Source organism: Thunnus maccoyii, chromosome 5 (assembly GCF_910596095.1).
Source record: "Thunnus maccoyii chromosome 5, fThuMac1.1, whole genome shotgun sequence".
In the NCBI taxonomy this organism is placed as follows: domain Eukaryota; kingdom Metazoa; phylum Chordata; class Actinopteri; order Scombriformes; family Scombridae; genus Thunnus; species Thunnus maccoyii.
Genome location: NC_056537.1, coordinates 25,156,337 through 25,175,422, shown reverse-complemented (window position 1 = coordinate 25,175,422; position 19,086 = coordinate 25,156,337). Strand labels below are relative to the sequence as shown.

The 19,086-nt window shown below is 40.7% G+C and overlaps 1 protein-coding gene across 4 annotated transcripts in view; it reads right to left on the bottom strand.

The window, feature by feature from the left end:
* The window catches only part of mical3a (microtubule associated monooxygenase, calponin and LIM domain containing 3a), a 69,510-nt gene extending 60,064 nt beyond the window's left edge, over positions 1-9,446 (bottom strand). For 2 of the 4 annotated variants that reach the window (XM_042412883.1, XM_042412884.1), the window contains exon 1: positions 9,181-9,445. The gene's annotated coding sequence lies outside the window, so the exon portion shown is untranslated. Of the gene's footprint in view, positions 1-9,180 lie in introns of all 4 variants that reach the window. The other 2 variants (XM_042412882.1, XM_042412886.1) reach the window with 2 other exon arrangements.
* Between the last annotated feature and the right edge of the window lie 9,640 nt (positions 9,447-19,086).

The following is a 19,086-nucleotide window of genomic DNA, read 5'->3' as shown; positions in this document are numbered from 1 at the left end:
GCATATCAGGACATGGAAAGAGTTGTTACAAACTTCCTTGGGTTCTGTGATCACTAGGGATGTGCATCTCCATCACTGAGGCCAATGCGATACACATCTCGATGCATTGCCAACGATCCAATACATTAAAGATACATATGATGCAGCTACCACCGCGATACGATATGATTCACCCCTATTGCGATGCAGTGCAATTCAACACGATTTGATTCAACACAATTAATACTGGTCCCAGTCGGCTCAGCTTTGCTGCCAAGGAAACCTTCAATTCTGTCCAAAAAGGGAGCGGGCTAAACTAAATCTGAGCCCCATTACGTTTCTGAATACAGCGGTCTATATTAGGCCCAATTCAACCATGACAAAGGATTATAAATGGACTGGTGCAAAAGTGCAAATAGCACAGCAAATGAAAACAATTACTCAAAATCTCTCTCCAAGGGGACTCAGGGGAATATTTACTGACAACAAAGGGTCTTTCTTCTGAAATTCATATTAGTGACAGCTTCTGGGGAGTCTGAGCCTGTGCCCAGACTGTTTGCTTATGGGTGTCAAACATGCTCGATTAGGACTGCCTGCCAGCACTTGTCACAGCTGATTGATTTCGGAAACCTCTAAAATCCCAACTCGAATGCCACTTCTCCCACCTCCATGCCTTTCATAACAAAAGCAGAGCAGGCACGGCAGCTATGCAGACATAAACATAGTGATTGAACCACAAGTGGAAAAGGGGAAACGTACAAGAACACTGTAGAGGACAGCTATCACTGTGTCATAAAAATCTTCATGGATTCAGTATTTGGTTATCGGTGTTGTTCATTTGCATAGTTCACACTGGAGTGTGCAGTGAGATGGTGGCGTGTATCTGGTTACTCATACACTCAGATCTAGCCTCCTCTTTGAACTAGGAAGTGTAATCTGAAGCCAGTAGGCAAACACAGTCAACACAGTCTAGTCTCCAAGGTTTGGTCATGACCGTTGAGGAATGGAGGCTTGCAGGAGAGAAGGTGAAAGCCAGAAAGGCAATGAAACGGAGAGGATGCTTCAGAGTGACTGTATAGCTTTCTACAAACCTCAACTGATTTCTTATGTAACCATGGAGAGACTAACTGGAAGATGAAAATATAAATAATCAAAACATGGATAAGAATCAGGCCTCATGTCAATCTCAATGGTTTTATTTTTTCTCTCTTTTGTGTTTCTGTCTTAGACATGAAGGATGATGGACAGGAATATAAACACCGGGGCCAAGACACAAAAACTAACCTTTGAGGCCTCATAACTCGATCACACATTTAACACACAAAGGCTAACCCATGCTAAGCTTCTTATTCAGGCGGGCCATGGGAAACTACAGTACAACTCAGCTCACTGTCTCAGCCCTCCTCATTTTCCCATATTCATTACAAAGCTAATGTTTAATCTTCAGACAGCCTCTGCAAACAGAAAGAATTCCAGCCTGTGTGGATGACTGCTGAATGTAACAGCAGGCTGAAAATTATCTAAGAAAGAAGTGAGAAATCAATTACCGTTGCCGCTATTGACGCTTTGTCATTCCTTGCCAGAGTTGACCTGGCAGCTCTCTGACATCTGTCTCTTGTCAATATTTCAGTGCAGAAAAAAAACAAAAATTTGAGAAAAACATTCAAAAAAAACAACAACAACATCATCCTGGGAATAGTCTACCATGTGAACCTGGACCATTACATTTTGAGATTTATTCCTTCCAGATTTACCAACCACCAGTGCCTGACACCAATTACCACCATTTTAAGTCAAGAATTTGACATCGTTTTATGATCAGCATCATATGATGAGACTGAAGAACCAATCTGCTGTGCTGCAAAGCCTTGACGGGACATGCAACACAGTGAGCTACAACCGGCACAAACCATAATCCTGTCACATCCACACTTGCTTTCACTAATCTCCGTGCGTGGGCGTGGCTGTGAGCAGCTCAGATGGTAAACAAGTCGTGGGTTGTGTTGGGGATTGTAAGATGAGGGAATTGACAGAATGAGTGCTCATAGACTAGCTAACGCTTCTGTCTAGACCTGCAGATGTCTTGACCTTTCTCTTGGGCTCAAAATCCGGCTTGTGAAGGCCCGCCTGGCTGCAGTAAAGCAGCGTCAGCAAGCTAGCAACCTGGACCAACCAGTATACCTAATAGGATGACTGTAAACTGATCACTGTGGAAAGCAGGTATACAAATATCAGCAGGGCAAAGACCTACCCTAGTTGGTATGAAGTTTAGCCAGTGAGTGCATACTACTAAAACTCATTATTCAGTGTTGGCTTTCACTCACGTGGTAACAAAGTCAGGAGACTTTGTTACTTAAACTATTGCATTACTGCTGCATTTTGCCCATTCTTCATGGTGTATACAGTCATAGTGTATACAGTCTTTGTATTTGAGTATGTCTTCAAAGATAGCAAAAAAGGTCACTTGTATTTTCAGCTTTGATAACTTGAGAATAGTCCAAAAATGTTTATTTCCCCATCTGCGAGTCAAACCAAATAAGAACACCCTTAAATAAGCCAAAATGTGAAATATGTGAAGTGATCAAATAACGTCTTGATTGCACACACATGCACATCAAAAGGACAGAGGCATGAGAATATGCAAGAGAGGCTTTTTTTTCCCCAGCCTCACATTGCTCAATCATTTCATCCCTCTCATGCCAGTTCCACTAAATAGTTTAGCACACCCAGGACCAGGCGAAGGTCAGCCTTCCTGTGTGAACCGTGCAGAGCAGCAGGCTGATCCAGTATGAAAGGTAACTGAACACCCACACAGAGCCATGAAACATGCTGATAGCACTTTAATCCCTGTAACACATAACAAGATGCAGGCAGCAGATGAATTGAGTGTTTGGCAGGTGCGGCGCAGATTACATTTAAACACAGGGCAAAAATTAAAGTACCTGACTATAAGTCATGTCTCGATAAATAAACAAAAAAAAAGGAAGCGGAGGGGTAGATGGATTAACAGGGAAGGAGGGGGGTGTAGATACACCATATAAGCAGACGCAATGAAGTCCAATGTGACAAGTCACAAATCTAGACCCAATAAATGACTGTGGGAAATGTTCATTTAAAAGATAAGCCATTTTTTATTCATAATTCAATACTTGATTTTATATTGCTCACTTTCTTGCTCTCTTTCCAGCTTGTGGTTGGGAAAGTGGTTGAGCCATATCCTGCAGCATCCCTGGAACAGGTGTCAGCTAAGCATCTTTCTGAAGGATAATGAAGCAGGTATGACCTCATGGGGACACAAACCCAAACCCTCCAATTGAGAAAAAGTCCATATACAGTCTAGTGCACTAGTCCATTCCACCCATAGTCCATCAGCTTTACGCTCTTATATTACAGTGATAAGATGGACTTCCTGCCTGTCATAGCATCAGTTGTTAAAGAAGTGTGCCCCTCACAGCCAAAAGGGTAGAACTATAGCTGTGGCCTGCTGTTGGCAACTCACAGACAGCTCTGATGGACCCCACCCTGATAGAAAAACGACCAGGAGAGTCAAAGCCCGTGTAGGTTTTGTCTATCAAGTTTCCCCCTCCCCATCCCAATCCGAGTCATTTAATATCGATTATCTGCCGATGCCGAGTCCCAATCCGATACAATGCAACGTATTTACTTGACAATTGAATAGCTCTGCAATGCAATAAGAAAAAAAACTGCCTGCATCCAAGCTGTTCCTTGATGGGTTTTTTGTTTTTTGTTGTAAAGCTCCAGTAGGACAAATGCAGTGTCTAGAGGGTAGGGCGTACTGTGGCTCCAAAAGCTCTAGAAGACAGCAAAAATCTGCATTCTCTGCCACATCGATGGGCTGGTCAACCAAAGCGATGAATTCAATTATCCTCTCTTTAATCTTTTTGGCCTTGTCACTGTCTCGAGGAAATTTCTCCGTTGAGCGTTCATTTTTTAGGTGCCGTATCAAATTGGTTGTATTGAACGCAGCTCTGTTACTACCACCTCACGAAATGCTCATATTGCAGACATTACGGGTGGATGTTGGACTGCTTTCATTTTCCAATTTCAAATATTTCCACACTGTAGACATTTTAGCCACAGGTATGCCAGAGTACGCTTATGTGTCTAACCACAAATTGTGCTCTTCATTTATGACACCTGTGTGACAGCTGATGTAAAACAAAGGATCAGGCTTAGGTTCTTGATTAATATAGTCCATACTAATCAGCCTTGATCAGCCCCGATACCAATATTTGATATCGGATCAGGACATCCCTAGTTTTTTCACTTTCTTCTGGAAAAAGAACATTAGTAGGCTTGTTTCTCCATCAGGCCTGCCAGAGAAGAATTCATCTCTTGTCCAGATAAGCAGGTAACAAGGCCCCAGGGCTCCCCCACACACAACCAGAGAGTGAATGTGAAATATGATGTGGTCCTTAGAGGGATGAGTGGTTTACTGGAGTGAAAGGGCCTGTCTTGGGAGAAAGGTCAACAACTATAGGCTCAGCAGCTGTTAGACGCTTCTTGAAGCCTGATAGCTGCAAAGAACAAGCTGTTTGAAACAAAAAAAGGTAAATGTAGGTTCCAGAATATAAAGCTGTGTCAGAATAAAACCTGACTGTTTGCAATATGGCCAAAATCTATCAGGCTACACCAGCCTGCTGCTCGGTAACACCCCTGGGTGCTATTGCCCCCTCGTCTCTTAGAGTAAAGAGGCATGGTTTATAAATCATGTAGATTCCAGACTGGAGTTTGCAGAGTTTAAACTTCAACAGGCGGGGATATATTTCAGACTAGCAAGAACATGCAACTTTAACCACTAAGCATGAGACTAACATGATAAAGTCACGTGACCAAAAGCTTATATTTGAGTTACAAAGGTCTTTGTCAGTGGGGCCCCTTCTGCAAAGTTGAATGGTTAGATATAATGGTTTAGATATTACTTCACAGATTTTCAGTTCATGTATGGTGATGAAAATGCATATAGGTGGTACTTAAATAACACATGTAGTACATGAGTTTAGGAAAAGATGAGGCATAAGGTTGGAGATGGCTAAATTTGCTGTGGTAAAACAGCCACATAAAGCACAAGAGTGAAAATGCGGGGCATCTTGGTAACCAAGTGGTTACCAAGTGGTTACCTAACGACCACATCCTCTGTTCAATTCCGGCCAGAAACCACAGTTTCATGTCACATCCCCCACTATCCCCCACAATTCCTGTCTCTATCTCTAATATAACCATACTATAAAGTCAAAATGCCACAACAGTGACAACATCTTCAGATTAAATACAGCTAAACCCTTAGTTACAGAGCTGTTCTGTAGCTCTACAGCTACACTGTCACTGATAGCCACTAGCCAGTTTGTTAGCCTTCAAATTATACAAGAAAACCTTAAGAAACTTGGATGTAAATCTGAATGAATGAGAAAATGTACACAACACAGTAAGTTTATCTAATTCAGAGTATAGTGTAAAAAACTCTATACTGTATGTAAAAAAAATGCTATACTGTAAATTAGCTATACGCTATATTCCTGAACAGAGCTAGTTCAGGCTAATGTGTTAGCAAAGAACTGCCTATTTACACATCTAGCAGACAAAGAACAACATTAGCATTCATGAGGAGTTGTGTTTTAGCCATTTCTTGAATTTAAGTCCAATATTCACACTCATTTTTACATTGGTTTGGTCTCCATATATATCTGACTCTTTTACCTGTTTAATGCTCCACTATGGTGACAAGCTACTGGCTAACTTCACTAACTTTGTCAGTCTACTAGAAACAAGGCTGAAAAGAGTGAAATTCATGGGACATGAATGCAAAGTTCCATCTAGCAGGACCACTGGTCAACAGTAATGTGGATACTGTGTCTCAAGTGTTTACTTGAACTTTCGTGTGAATGACTTGATACGTGAGAGATATCACATACAGGTTGCAAGTCATCACTCAATGCTAAAAACAATATTTTACAACCACACAGTAAAAACTTATGTTGCTTAAGTTGAAACAAATCATTCTTTATGAGTGCTCTGTACACGTGTCTTTTGAATCACGTTTATTTAGCCCGAGAAAACCAACGTCATTCAACACACACACACACACACACACACACACACAAGCAAGATCGTGTATCTCTGTTATACAGTGTTCAAGGGTCAGCAGACCGGCAAAATGTTAACGGTCTCATTGGCCTGGCCTCAGGAATGTATTTGTCATACTGACCTACTTCTGACCTGTAAGGTAGGAGAAACAGCCTAGAAGTAAGTCTTTAATCCGGAGCTGTGAGAAATCACCAAAGCAAATGGAACAGGGCCATGCTTGTAAATCAAACACACAACATCAACCAATTGTTCTCCAAATCTGACCTGCATAATACCATGTTTCCAAGTTTAAAACTTTACTGGCTTATTGGTAGGGAGGTAGGAGAACTGCAACTGATACCATTTCATCAAAATCTTAAGACACTGGATGAGAATTATATTTTGACGGAGGCCTTAGTTTATATTTTAGAGCTTTCTAATACATTCAATTCTAAAAAAAAAAAGCCATAATAACCTAATGGCATCTCAACTGTTTCTACCAGGCTGTTTGCTTTTACAATGTCTGTCTGACTCAACATTCAGGAATACACTAATCACCATGGCCTCATTCAAAACGCAGTTGAAAGGTTAACATGGTAATTTTCCTTCAATATAAAGATTTCCTTAGAATAAGTGCCTGCTGCAGAACACAACCTTCAAACACTTCACAACATGCCATTAGCATCTAGTTACAGACATCTGTCCTTTTAAGGGTGCACTGCAGACTAGCCGGCTCTTACATGTGTGCTGAAGTTTATATGACATAAACGGGAGCTTCTGATGAGTCAACCATAGCAACAGACCTCTGGGCAAAAACCTGACAGTTGGGATCCAGCCAGTCGCTCATGACACAGCAGGAGCGGCCTTCAGAGGACTTCCTTCCCTCTGTCCTTTTCATCTAAGCACTTTTTCCAAATCCACTGCACTTTATACGGTTGTGGGGGGTCAGAGCTAGACAGGAACTCACTGTCTCCCTCTGAGAGACGTCCACTGAGAGGTCAAAGTGACTCAGATTCACCTTTTTCCTCTACAGTTTCCCTCTGTGCACAATGCATGCAGAGGGTGGCATTAGTGTCGTTGACAAAATGTGCTCCAACACCAAATCTGCCTCAGTCATGTTATGCTGTACAGTTCCAGCATCTGTAGGACAGTGCATGAGGTAACTCTATTACAAGAAATTGGCTTTTTTTTGATGCCGTCTTGTCTCAGTTACATGACTTTTCTCCACTTAAAATTGAATGTTAAGGCTGGACATAATGCAGAGGTGTATTGGACAATGAGAAAATGAAGTAACATGGAAAAAGACAAGATTTTTCATTTATAAATAAACTGCAGTGGATAACATGCACCAAGAAAAAACAAGAAATGGGTTACCTAGGGACAGAAACCCCAAAATATAGTTGCATACTAGGTTGCAATTATATCAAGTTGAAAGTTGGTAAATACCATGTTATGATGGGACAGATGGAGGGGAAAACTGTTTAAAAATGTCATATTGTTACAGTTGGTTGACCTTTTATAGTATGCCTATTATTATGGAGGGATATAAACGTTAACTTTAGAGGGAATTTAGAAAATAAAATGATTTGAGTTCAAGGATATAGTGGGATCAGTTCCACAAAACTACAAATCATAAGACTGAACGACCGAATTAACGACCCATATAAGGAACGATGCCTTGATCCAGTTTCTCTCCAGAAAGCCAGACTGCAGCCTTCTCCAGTTCTTGTGCTGAGTCAGACACCAAGCAAACATCCTCCTCCTTCTCTGCTTCACATCCTGATCTCTTGAGAGGGAAACAGTGAGTTATGATAACACTCAGAGGTAGTACATCTCAATTAACATCTGCCTGCCAGGCACTACCCTGTATGACCTCCAAAGGACGTCCAAAGTCTGGCACTGGAGCTGCTATAGCTTAAAAGGAGTTGGACGAAATGCAAGAAAAAAGGTCAATACCACAGATCAATTGAACAAATGTTCCATCACTCGACTGAGACAGGGTAAGAGTCTTTGTCCAACGGAAACGCTCATCAGGTCAGGATCTTACCGCTCCATTTAGCCACAGGCTGAATCTTTTCGCTGTGTGCTGAAATATAGCCCAATCTGGGTCAGCTGGAGTAATATGGTATTGTTATTATTGCAGAGGTCAGTGTGCACTCAGACCAAAAACAGACGCATTGAATGAAAGCATTCAACAGTGCGGATCCAAGAGGAGAATTGACTTGGGAATCACTGCATGACGCCTAACTTCCACAACACAAAAGACCTCAGGTGTTGATCTGTAGTGTGAACAAATAAAGCATCAACACAACAATTCAGCCCTCAAACTCTTTAACAACAGCATCACCAGTAGCCCTCCCGCTTGCCTTCAACATAGGCATAATTCAATTTAATAATTAATTAAAACAACAGAAGGGAAAAGACTCAAAACAGAGAGAAGAAACTTTCAAGGTCATACTGTTTGTCTTCAACGTGTTACAATTATTAAGCAACAACGACTGTATGTACAGTATGGGTGAAATATCAATATATTACAGACATGTACTGTACACAGAGCGAACACCTCCATAACAACAGGTATCCTCTCCCGTAATGAGTCTTTTTTCCAGTTCAGTTGTGATTGTATTATTACAAAAACATGTTGTCAGACGTCCAGCAAGTTAGAAAACTAGTGTCAATCAATATGAAGAAGGCAAATCATTTGGCAGTTCAATAACGCCAATTCGACTATTTTAACATATTTCAGAAAATAAGCCCACACAGACAACAGAATTTCGTCCAAAATTAAGATGACTATAATTGATGTGGAGTGAATGAATGCCACCATCCACTACATTCCACAGGCTATATATCTCAGTCCCATCCGACCTGTAACCGGCTGAGGGCTGAACTGCATCAAACACGGTGTTGTTGGCAGACGACCATCGATGCAGCATTACAGCAATGCGCATGTAATATGCAGATAAAACTGTCCGATTTATTTCAGGGCCGTGTAGTTCAATTGTTAGTTGGCTCTATTAACATTCCCCAACGTGTAGAGGTACAGTCCGCGGATCCAGGGGAAACGTTAAAAAATGCACCGTTTGTCAACCGATCCGGAGCAGTATCTCCTCTTACCTTTGAATGCGGCGTGTTTATAATCCACTCGTAGCTGGCGTGAATGAATCCATGTCCGTTTGTAGATCCAGATTTCCTCGTACAATCCACAGTAGTCACTGGTCTGTTTTTTCAGTGGGTAGTGCTTGTGAAGGCCAGAGCGAGCAGCCACACGGCGGAGGAGAAGGCGCAACTTGAAACTGACAGAGAGGGATCGGTCGAAACCATTACGGCGACAAGGAGGGGAGAGCTTAAGGCTATAAATCATAACACGTTGATGAAATATTGAATTCTAGTTCATTCCACAGTTATTTATGCTGACGCAATCATACAGTAGATTTCCACGTCGAGAATTGGGCGAAAACGGCGCCATGTTGGCATTTATCTGTATTCATTTGACAATATAAGGTGAGGAACCCCCACTACTCCTTGGAGTGAACCTGCGTGTTTTAACTCACTTTAATCCGATTGGTCTCTTCCAACGTGACGTAGCAGTACTGCTGCCTTCACATGGTATCAGAAACATTACCACTGGTTTATACAACTGGGAAAGGCGGGCGGGGTCTATGGCTCTTACATGACAGAAGAATTGCAGAGATTTTTCTTTATTAGATACTCATATTTGTTAAATATTAAATAGTATTAAATACTCATTGTAAAGTGCTCTGAGATGCCGCGCGTGTGTGATTATCTAAGGTGCACACCTTGGATAAATACTGACTCAACTTGACATGACACTTATAGAGGGATGTGGGTCGATAACTGATTGCCCTAAAGCAGGTCTTATAAATAAGAGCCTGTTTGTTGTCAATATAATGATTTCAAAAACACTGAGTAATAACAGTGTGCTCAGCAAAAGTTCCTTCACTGGTTTAGCCCCAGTGTGTGTCTCTCATGTGTTATCATTGAATGTTATATGTTAATACATGAAAGGCACAAACTGGGGCAAAGGCTGAATGTGCTCCTGAGTCTACAGAGATGCTGATTTGTTTAACTGAGTTATCAGAGTAATGCAATAAGCACAGTGTATGTGACACCCAGAAGTTCTGCATGGCTTCTGTAATAAGAAATACAGGAAGCATTGAAAGAAGGGATAATTCTTATAATTGGTTGCGTGACATAAAGTAATAGCTGTATTTCCTCAGTCTCAATGCGTCTGATGTGTCTGTCTGTAAATGTCTTTTTTCCCTTCGTATGAAATCTTGAAAAATATAATTCCCACTGAATTCCAAAACCCATTTGTTTGTTTTCTAACAAAGTGTAGACATGGATTGTGCAGTGGTTTGAGAGGGGCTGAAGTTTGCCTTAGTGGAAAACCACATAAGATTACAACTTGGGAAAATTATAACTTTCAAACAATCGCTTTCAAATGGCAAGACATCACATGGAAAACAGTATAGTGAGTCTTTGGCTGCCTCCCACACACAGAAATATGCATCACTGATACACTGCTGGTTCTGTTTTAATCCCATCACAATCCAAGACCTCTACTCATACTAGTACAAAAACATAATGTATACATCGACAACCCAGCAGTCCAGACTGCAAATCAAAAGAACCTATTAAAAGCTGTAATGATTATCCTAAGTGTGCTGGCTGTTTCAAGGGAAAGGTCAATGACATGCAGGCCCACTAAACTATCAAAGTCACTGCTGCTTCAGATGTTCCACTGCCAACAAAGGCTAACAAAAACAGTTCAATCTCAAAATGTGACTATTTGAGATCATTTTCATCCAAATTTGGTCAAAAATCAGGCTTTTATCTATATTTTTAGTACAATGCAATGCTGAGCTCTTGTGAGTCTGTGCTGTAAGGAGGAACCCCTCTGCCACTATCAGCTCTGTGCACATTACAAAATCTCCCCCTAAAGCATCCAGCAAGGCGGACCCCTTCCTGTCACTGGACAGATAGACCTGTGTGGCTGGTTTTCAAGAGCACCCAGACACTCAAGGCACTTGTAATCACTTGAAAATATACCATGTAAACTTCAGTTTGAATACAGCCAGTCCATGAGCCAGCTCACTGAAGAAGAATCAGTGCTACCGCTATATTTTTGTTTGTTCATTCAACAGACAAGTGATGTAATAAGTCCTCAGTGAAAACATCTGTTCTGCCTTCATATTTATAAAATAGTGAGTGGAAAAAAAAGAACAGCATGTGTAAGATTGGGCGTAATATGACGTCAGACACCAGGTTATGAGGTCATGCATTCATTCAGCAGTGTAATGTTATTTGCCTCAAATAAGTACTGGTAATGTCTGTTTTTGAAAATGAAATAATCATTAGTGTACCTCAAAAACAACTTCCTCTATTAAAAGCTCATTATGAGTATAACGTAATGCTTTCTTTTATGGCAGAAAAAACATTAAACTAGGGGTCTATTTTACCGCATGCCTCTGTAAGTGCATAATAGCTCTATAATTTCTTGTGACTCAAAACAAGGATTTATTTATTAACAACAAAGTTAGTCAGTCACTGAGTTGACCGATGAAAAAACATTCCTGCAATTAAGATTATGCGCATAATAAAAAAGCAGCTCTTTCTTATGAAATTGAAAACATTAACATTACACCACATCACTCAGATCTCATGTTGGTGCAACACTATATGAGGTTCAAACCTTTCCTAATTCAAAACAGCAACATTTTGACTATGAGAGGACTTGCGTTCAGGAAAGCTTACTGTTTCCACCACCACAAGGACATTCCACATATGAGGACTCCAATCAGAACAAGCTGCCCTAGTTGGATTTGCACAGATTTGCTAATTAGACAAACCACAGGGGGGATGAAGGATGTCAACCGAGTCCGACTGTGTGAAAATGGAAGAGAGAAAAGGTGAGACAGAGTTGGAGGAGTAGAAGTGAAGAAAAAAGGGGACTGATAGTAGATTAGGAGTCAGGAGTGGACAGGCTTGCTGCTGGCCCAACGGCGTTCTGTTTTGCCACGTTATGAAACCACTCTTAATTGCACTGAGCACCTTGGTTCCCAACATGCCTCTGTTCACTGAGGTTTGTCATCAGCCATTCATTGAGGAGCAGTGGAAGCTGACTGAAGCATGCAAACAAAGGATCGTCTACCTGAGGTGAGGCTGGCTGCACACATTCCCAACATAACAAAGGAAATGCACATGATGTCATCTCCGAAATCTTCAAAGGCATCTGCCATATCACATAATCAAATACAGATGACAATGGCCTGCGTGTGGTCTTCATTCATTCACCTGTGATGAAGCTGATGAAAGGGGATAATAAAGGTAAAGTACTTACTGTAATGAGGGAAGAGGTATTCCTCTGGCTGGGATTTGTTCTCTTTCTATTTTCCTCCCTCCCTTTCTCCCCTTCTCTTTCCGTCTCTCCTCCCTCCTTCTTCCCCCTACTCTTCTCACCACAGCAAGATGCTGCCTGGACCAGTGCTCGTTGTCATGGTAACCAAGACTGGGGGATTCTCACGTGACCGGATCTCCCTGGGCGCTGATTGGTCAGACGCATTGAAGTGGGGAGGGAGGAATAGGAGGAAGGTGGGGGGTGTGGGGTGATGTCACACTCCCACTGGTTCACAATGGGAGGGATCTTCACTCAGGCCGCCTGCAAGCACACACAGACACAATAGGCGTGTTTTGTTTTTCTTTTTTTAAGGTGGGGTTGAAGTGGGTGACTGAAGTTGAGCTATTAGACAGTCAAGGATGATTCTACTTGACTGACTGACTTAATGGCATTCTGACTGACTTAAAGGACTTCTGGCTTGCTGATCTTAGATGTCGGGCTTGGCTCTGGCTCAGCTGTTCTCCCTCTGAGATGCTGCTGCTGCTGCTGCTAAAATGCACTCCAGTACTTAATGCTGCCAGGGGCCAGAATGCAGAAATAACACAACTGTTACAAGACATATGAGAGCACCCGTATGTGGCAGCTTGACCTGCTGGCCTACCACACTTCAGCCTCTCCTACACGGGCAGCAGGGGGCTATTTATAGCACTGCAGAAACCAGACAGATGCATAACTGCTGCTATTCACGCTTAGATTCAGTAATACTCTTAACTGCATGCAAAGATAAACATTCCAGCATTAAAACAATTGAACTTTTGGTTATTAAGATATAGAACACAGAGGCAGACTACTGTTCCTGCTGATAACATCTAAATGACCTGATTATGTCCTGAGTCAAGAGATTACATTAATACTGCACCCTTTGCTTAATGTGTGGCTTCAACTGTGATAAAAATGCAAAGAACAAACAGAGCAACTTGGGCATGTGCTGAACAGCATAAGTGCTATAATTGCATAATGATAAGCGCCCTGCTGTCATACATTTTACAAGTATTTTACAGACTTGAAAGTTGAGGAAAAAGTTGGCAGAACAACAGCAGCAATGAAAGCAGCATTTAGCTGGTGAGACAAAAAAAGAAAAGCTTTCCGTGTTCATTGAGGCAATAAAAGATTTTAGATAGAAAGCCTGGGTGTTTTACACCCCATTTGAGGAAAAGTAGGTCTCTGTCAATTTCACGCTCATTCCCAAAGATGACATGAGTAATCATGGTCCGGCCTGGTTGTCCAGACTGTTGTGTAATAGTCTGGGCTTGGTCCAGTTCTGCCAGAGATGAGAAATGTTCCTGTTCCGATTTTGTTTTTTCCTGAGCTGATGTCATGTATTATGAGGTAGTGAGAAACTCAAAAAAAAAACCTTATCAGCGTGAAAGATTAAAAGGGAGTAGCACTAATACTGACTGAGCAGATGAAAGACCTCAAAGTTGGCAGCCATCTCGGTTGGGATTTTCTTTTTTAGGTCATTTTGTCGGACAGTGCCAAGGTAAAGGTGTTAATGTGTGTGTGTACCCTTCATTTCCTGACAGACAAATATAGATGCTAACATTAGGAAGGTTTGCTTAGTTGAACATGAACAAATATCCAGACATCTGATATCTTTGGGTGTGTCATTATATTCAAAGTACACATTAATTACACAGGTATGAGTTATGGAATATACACCTACTTCTTACCTACATCCAAATAAATGTATTCAGTATTTTAACAAATGTTTAAGTAAAATAAAATATGAAGTGTGAATCTTAATGTCAAAAAACTTACAAAGAGGATCTAATACATACTTCTACTGTGGATGAAAAAAAAAAACAAGACTTATTTGTTATGTTTAATCTGTTTTTTCCAGAATGCCCTCTAGTTCACAGGCTGTCTGAATCGATCGGGAAAGTAGCTCAAACCTCTTGCTCCAAAGGCAACCAGACCTCTGCATTATGCAGCCATTTTTCTTCTAATGCGATAACTGGGCAGCGAGATTTATTAATAAAACATGCACCGCTGTCTGCAAAGCCATCTGTTTTTCTACACCCAGCAGACGCCACCCGCATAAAGGTGTTATTCACTCTAATCAAAAACATTTTATTTAAAAGATTTCATTTTCTTTCTGTGGATAGGAGTTGCTTTTCCAATGATTCCTTCCTCAACATTATGGCATTATCATGTCTATAATATTGAGTATGTTTTTGTTTACTTGCTCAGTTTTAGGAGACAGAGACAAAAATTTGTGTGTAAACATATTAACATATTTGAAACATATAAACGACTCAACCAAATGAAGCTGCCAGTGAAAGTAAAGAGCTATTATAAATGTATCCAATTTTATAAATGCATTCATGCAGTAAATGCTATGTTTTGGTCTCTGCCAATCTTATCCTCTTAAGCCTTGCTGGTTTCCTTCACTGTAAAAATGTGTTTTTAGACATTTGAGTGATGATTGAGGGAAGTGAGAACAGAACAGTGTCTGTGTCTACATGTTTGCGTCTGCATGTGTGCATGTGCTCATTGAGGTTTGAATTATAACAGACTGCAGGTTAAAGCGGGTTAAATCAAGCTCTCTGACAGCACATAGGCCACAGTTAATGAATCCCAGATACAGAGAATGTCATGTCAGTGAATATTGAGGCTTCATTGGTTTTTTTTACACCTCCCTCATGTGTGTATTCTACTGTGATCATGAATAGGTTGAGGAGATGATGAGAGCAGTGATACTAATAAGTGATCTCATCATGTTCATGGCCTGCCATCAGGATCCTGTTACAGGCCAGTGAGCACTGAGCTGCAGATAAGAAGAGACAGAGAGCAGGAGTACAGCCAGTGATAGTATCTGACACTTGGCTCTTCCAAACGTTATTCCTCCTAAAAAAAATGGCTCACCAGGTGCAAGCACATGAAAACAAAACATTAACAGTGAGATAATATAAGATTATTTAAGTATTTTTTTTAAAAATCAAGCAAAATCGGCCTTATTTCAGATATTACCACATAGTCTAAGAAAATTCTTAATACTATGCAGACAAAAATGAGATTTATCTCACTTGGATCTTAGATTTCTAAAAAAAAAAAGATAAGTAAAACATATGAAGACAAACTGGAGGCCAATTTACATAGGATGGATACTTTAAATGTATAAGTTGTTCTACAGTTGTTTATTGTAGCATGCTGAGAAAAACAATGATAATATTACTGCTTTCTCACACACTGTCCCTCTTACTGTTGGTATATTTATTTACAGTGTTTGTACATCAGATATATGAACAAGCAACAATTCCTAACATATACATACTGTAGATGCTGAGTAAATTATCCAATCAGAGGACCACAAACACCTTGACAAAATACAGACATAGCCAAAACTAATGAACATCAAAATGTCAAATTGTCAGAAAAAGACAAATTGTTATAAGGGCAACAGTCATCATTTAATCACAATCTTACAATCAGAGCAGTACAACACCATTTAACAACAATGGACTGCCCAAATAAAATAAATTGAAATAAATGAGGTTAAAGGACCACTATTCATTTAATGGATGCATATATTTTTCCATCTATGAAATAACCCACACTATCTAAAGTATGAGAAAATTAGATATGGGCATACAAATAATATGCAAATCTAATTAAATGTGTTTTTTTCATATGTAACTGCAGAATCTCCTAACTGGAGTATTGATCTAACCAGACAGCTACACCTGCCAATAACAGAAATTTGTGTAGGAAACTGGCATCAAGATAAATGGATAGTAAAAGTGACCATCGTGCACTGTAACAAGTGTATACACACACACACAGTAGCACAAACTGAACCCAACAAATGCTCCGAGATCTATAAATATGATATCTGAATTCTCAGTAAGTTGCCTGCTAAAACACAGCAAAGACAAATTACTAAGGAACAGTTTTTATATAGAAGGTAATTGTTTAAACCCACGGATGAACACAATATGAACCCTCTCAGTCCAAACAAGTGATATTGAAAAAGGTCTTCCCAGAATCACACAAGTATTTTAGGTAACATGAATCCTGCCAGTGCTGTAACTTGAACATTTAATTTCCTCCAGAATGGTGAGCACTAACCCTGTGCAAACACTACGTAAATCAGCTCCAGTCAGTTGCCCCTGAGCATGATGGGTAGAGGGAGAAATGAAGAGAAAGAGAGGTGCTTGTGTGTGTGTGTGTGTGTGTGTGTGTGTGTGTGTGGTAGGGGGTCAAACAGAGGAATCAAAGTTCATGAACAAAAGCTACTGAGCAAAAACACACCAACCAAAAGAGGCCAAGGCAGGGGAAAGAAAGGGCAGACAGTGAAGTCAGATTTCTGGAGGTCTCGCTGTGTCTGTGGTCAGTCTGAGCAAGTCTAAATTTAAGTGCATGTGTTTAGAAGACCTCAGACCAGGACTGTGTGAGGACTGAAACAGCAGCAGCGGTCAGGGTGCGGCCACACTGGGCTGATTTCTCACACGGCTGTGTCCGTGAACTGCTAGCATGGTAGGCTATAAATCCAATCTTTCCTAGAAGTTAAAAGGGTCAAAAGTCATGACCGTGACACTTTGTCCTCGACCCCTTCGTAATCCTTCGCAACACAGACGCTCCTGGCCTAAGTATGGCTGTGTCTGTAATGACTCTGGGTGTTTAGGGAGATGTCTATATTGGATTGGAGTGGTTCCCATGCTGATCAGTGAAGGTGTAAAGTAGACCAAATCCTGATTCATGTTTTATCTTGTACGTTTAACCTGTACATAAGCCGAAGTGTAAAAAAAAGACACATTGCAGTTTTACAAGGAATTATATGCAGGACTATTTCTTGGCCATGCTCAGTGACTTCCTGGAATCTCTGTGGTTGGTGAAAGTAACTGCACCCAACCAAGAAACAGTCTTGCATATAATCCCTCGGTTACCTTTTGACAGAGCCAGGCTAGCAGTTTCCCCCTGATTCCAGTTTTTGTGCTAAGCTAAGCTAACCAGCTGCTGGCTATAGCTTCATATTTAGCATACACACAAGATAGTTGTAATGTTTTTCTCATCTAACTATAAGTGTCAAACTATGCCTTTCGAAATTCACCAGCTATATCTCATATTTCACAGACCTCACTGCAAGCATTTTAATAGGAACTATTTCTTCTGTGGTAAATAGTTACAATGAAAACTGTGGACCGCTGCAGTACTGTGCAAAAGTTTTAGGCACTAAAAGTAAAGTGAGGATGCTTTAAAAAATAATGCCATCATGTTTATTTATTAATTAACTTGATACAAAGTGCATTGAACAGAAGAAATCTAAATGAAATCATTACTTAGTGTTACCACACTTTGCCTTTAAAACAGCAGCGGTTCTCCTCGGTACACCTGCACAGTTTTTTTAAGGTACTTGGCAGGTCAGTTGTTCAAAGCATCTTGGAGAAGTTGTTACAGTTCTTCCGTGGATTTAGGCGTCTCAGTTGTTTCTGTCTTTTCATGTGATCCCAGACTGACTCGATGATGTTGAGATCAGGGCTCTGTGGGGGTCATACCATCTGTTGCAGGACTCCTTGTTCTTCTTGTTGTTGAAGATAGTTCTTTATGACTCTGGCTGTATGTATGGGGTCGTTGTCATGATGCAGAATAAATTTGCAACCGATCAGACGCCTCTCTGATGGTATTACATTATGGCTAAGAATTTAAATATCTAAAGGGCCTACAAGTTTTGCACTGTTCTGTATGTCTATGGATTATCCAGAGTAACCAGCACATTGTTTCTGGACAGACACATTGCTGGTTTTTTTTGGTTTTTTTAAATGTAACTTGTCATTACTGTAAGCATGTCAAACTAAATTCAGTTCTCCTGCATTGCATTGGGTTGGTGGCAGAAATCTCACAGATACTGGTATGGGATTAATCTTTGCTACAGGGCACTTTTTCCTAAAAGCCATAGTTTGCAGACATGTTTTGTTACTGCAGTGCACTCATTAGCAGAATGGATCTTTCCATAGTGCAAGACAGACAGGATGTACAGACACTAATTCACTAATCGAATCTCTGTCTCTCTGCCTGTCAGTGAAAACAGTGAGGGCAGGACAGCCTCGAGTAGTCTTAGTAGGATTTCTGGAGAACTCTCTCTGACCTGTATGGTAATGAGCAGTTCTTATTCCACTCAGTGTGTAACATACTCTCATTTTTTATTTTAATAAATCAATACAAATCAACTTTAGCAACACAAAATGCCCTGCAGCAGTGCATGTGTGTGTTTGTGTGTGTTTTTGTGTGTGTAACTTTGTCCTTATGATAATTTAAGCCAATTTTCATGACTATGGAGCTTCAAGGACTCACCTATCTAACTAACCAATCCCTGACTGGCAGCCTGCTTCGCTTCACTGCACTCACCCTTGGGCTGGCACAAACAAGGCTTTAAAAAAAAAAGATCAGTTACCATGGCGACCAGATTTTCTTCCTGTCCAGGCCAATATGAGAATCCAGAGCACTGTTAGCTAAGATATTGCCAAGCATGTCATAGTAGTGAGTGGGAGGACAGTACAGCTTGGTGGGAGAAGGCACTCAAAGGTTTGACTGTCTATGCTGAGACCACCTCTAATATTAAGTTCAGTTCTGTGTTATATATACACACACCCAAATATGTATAC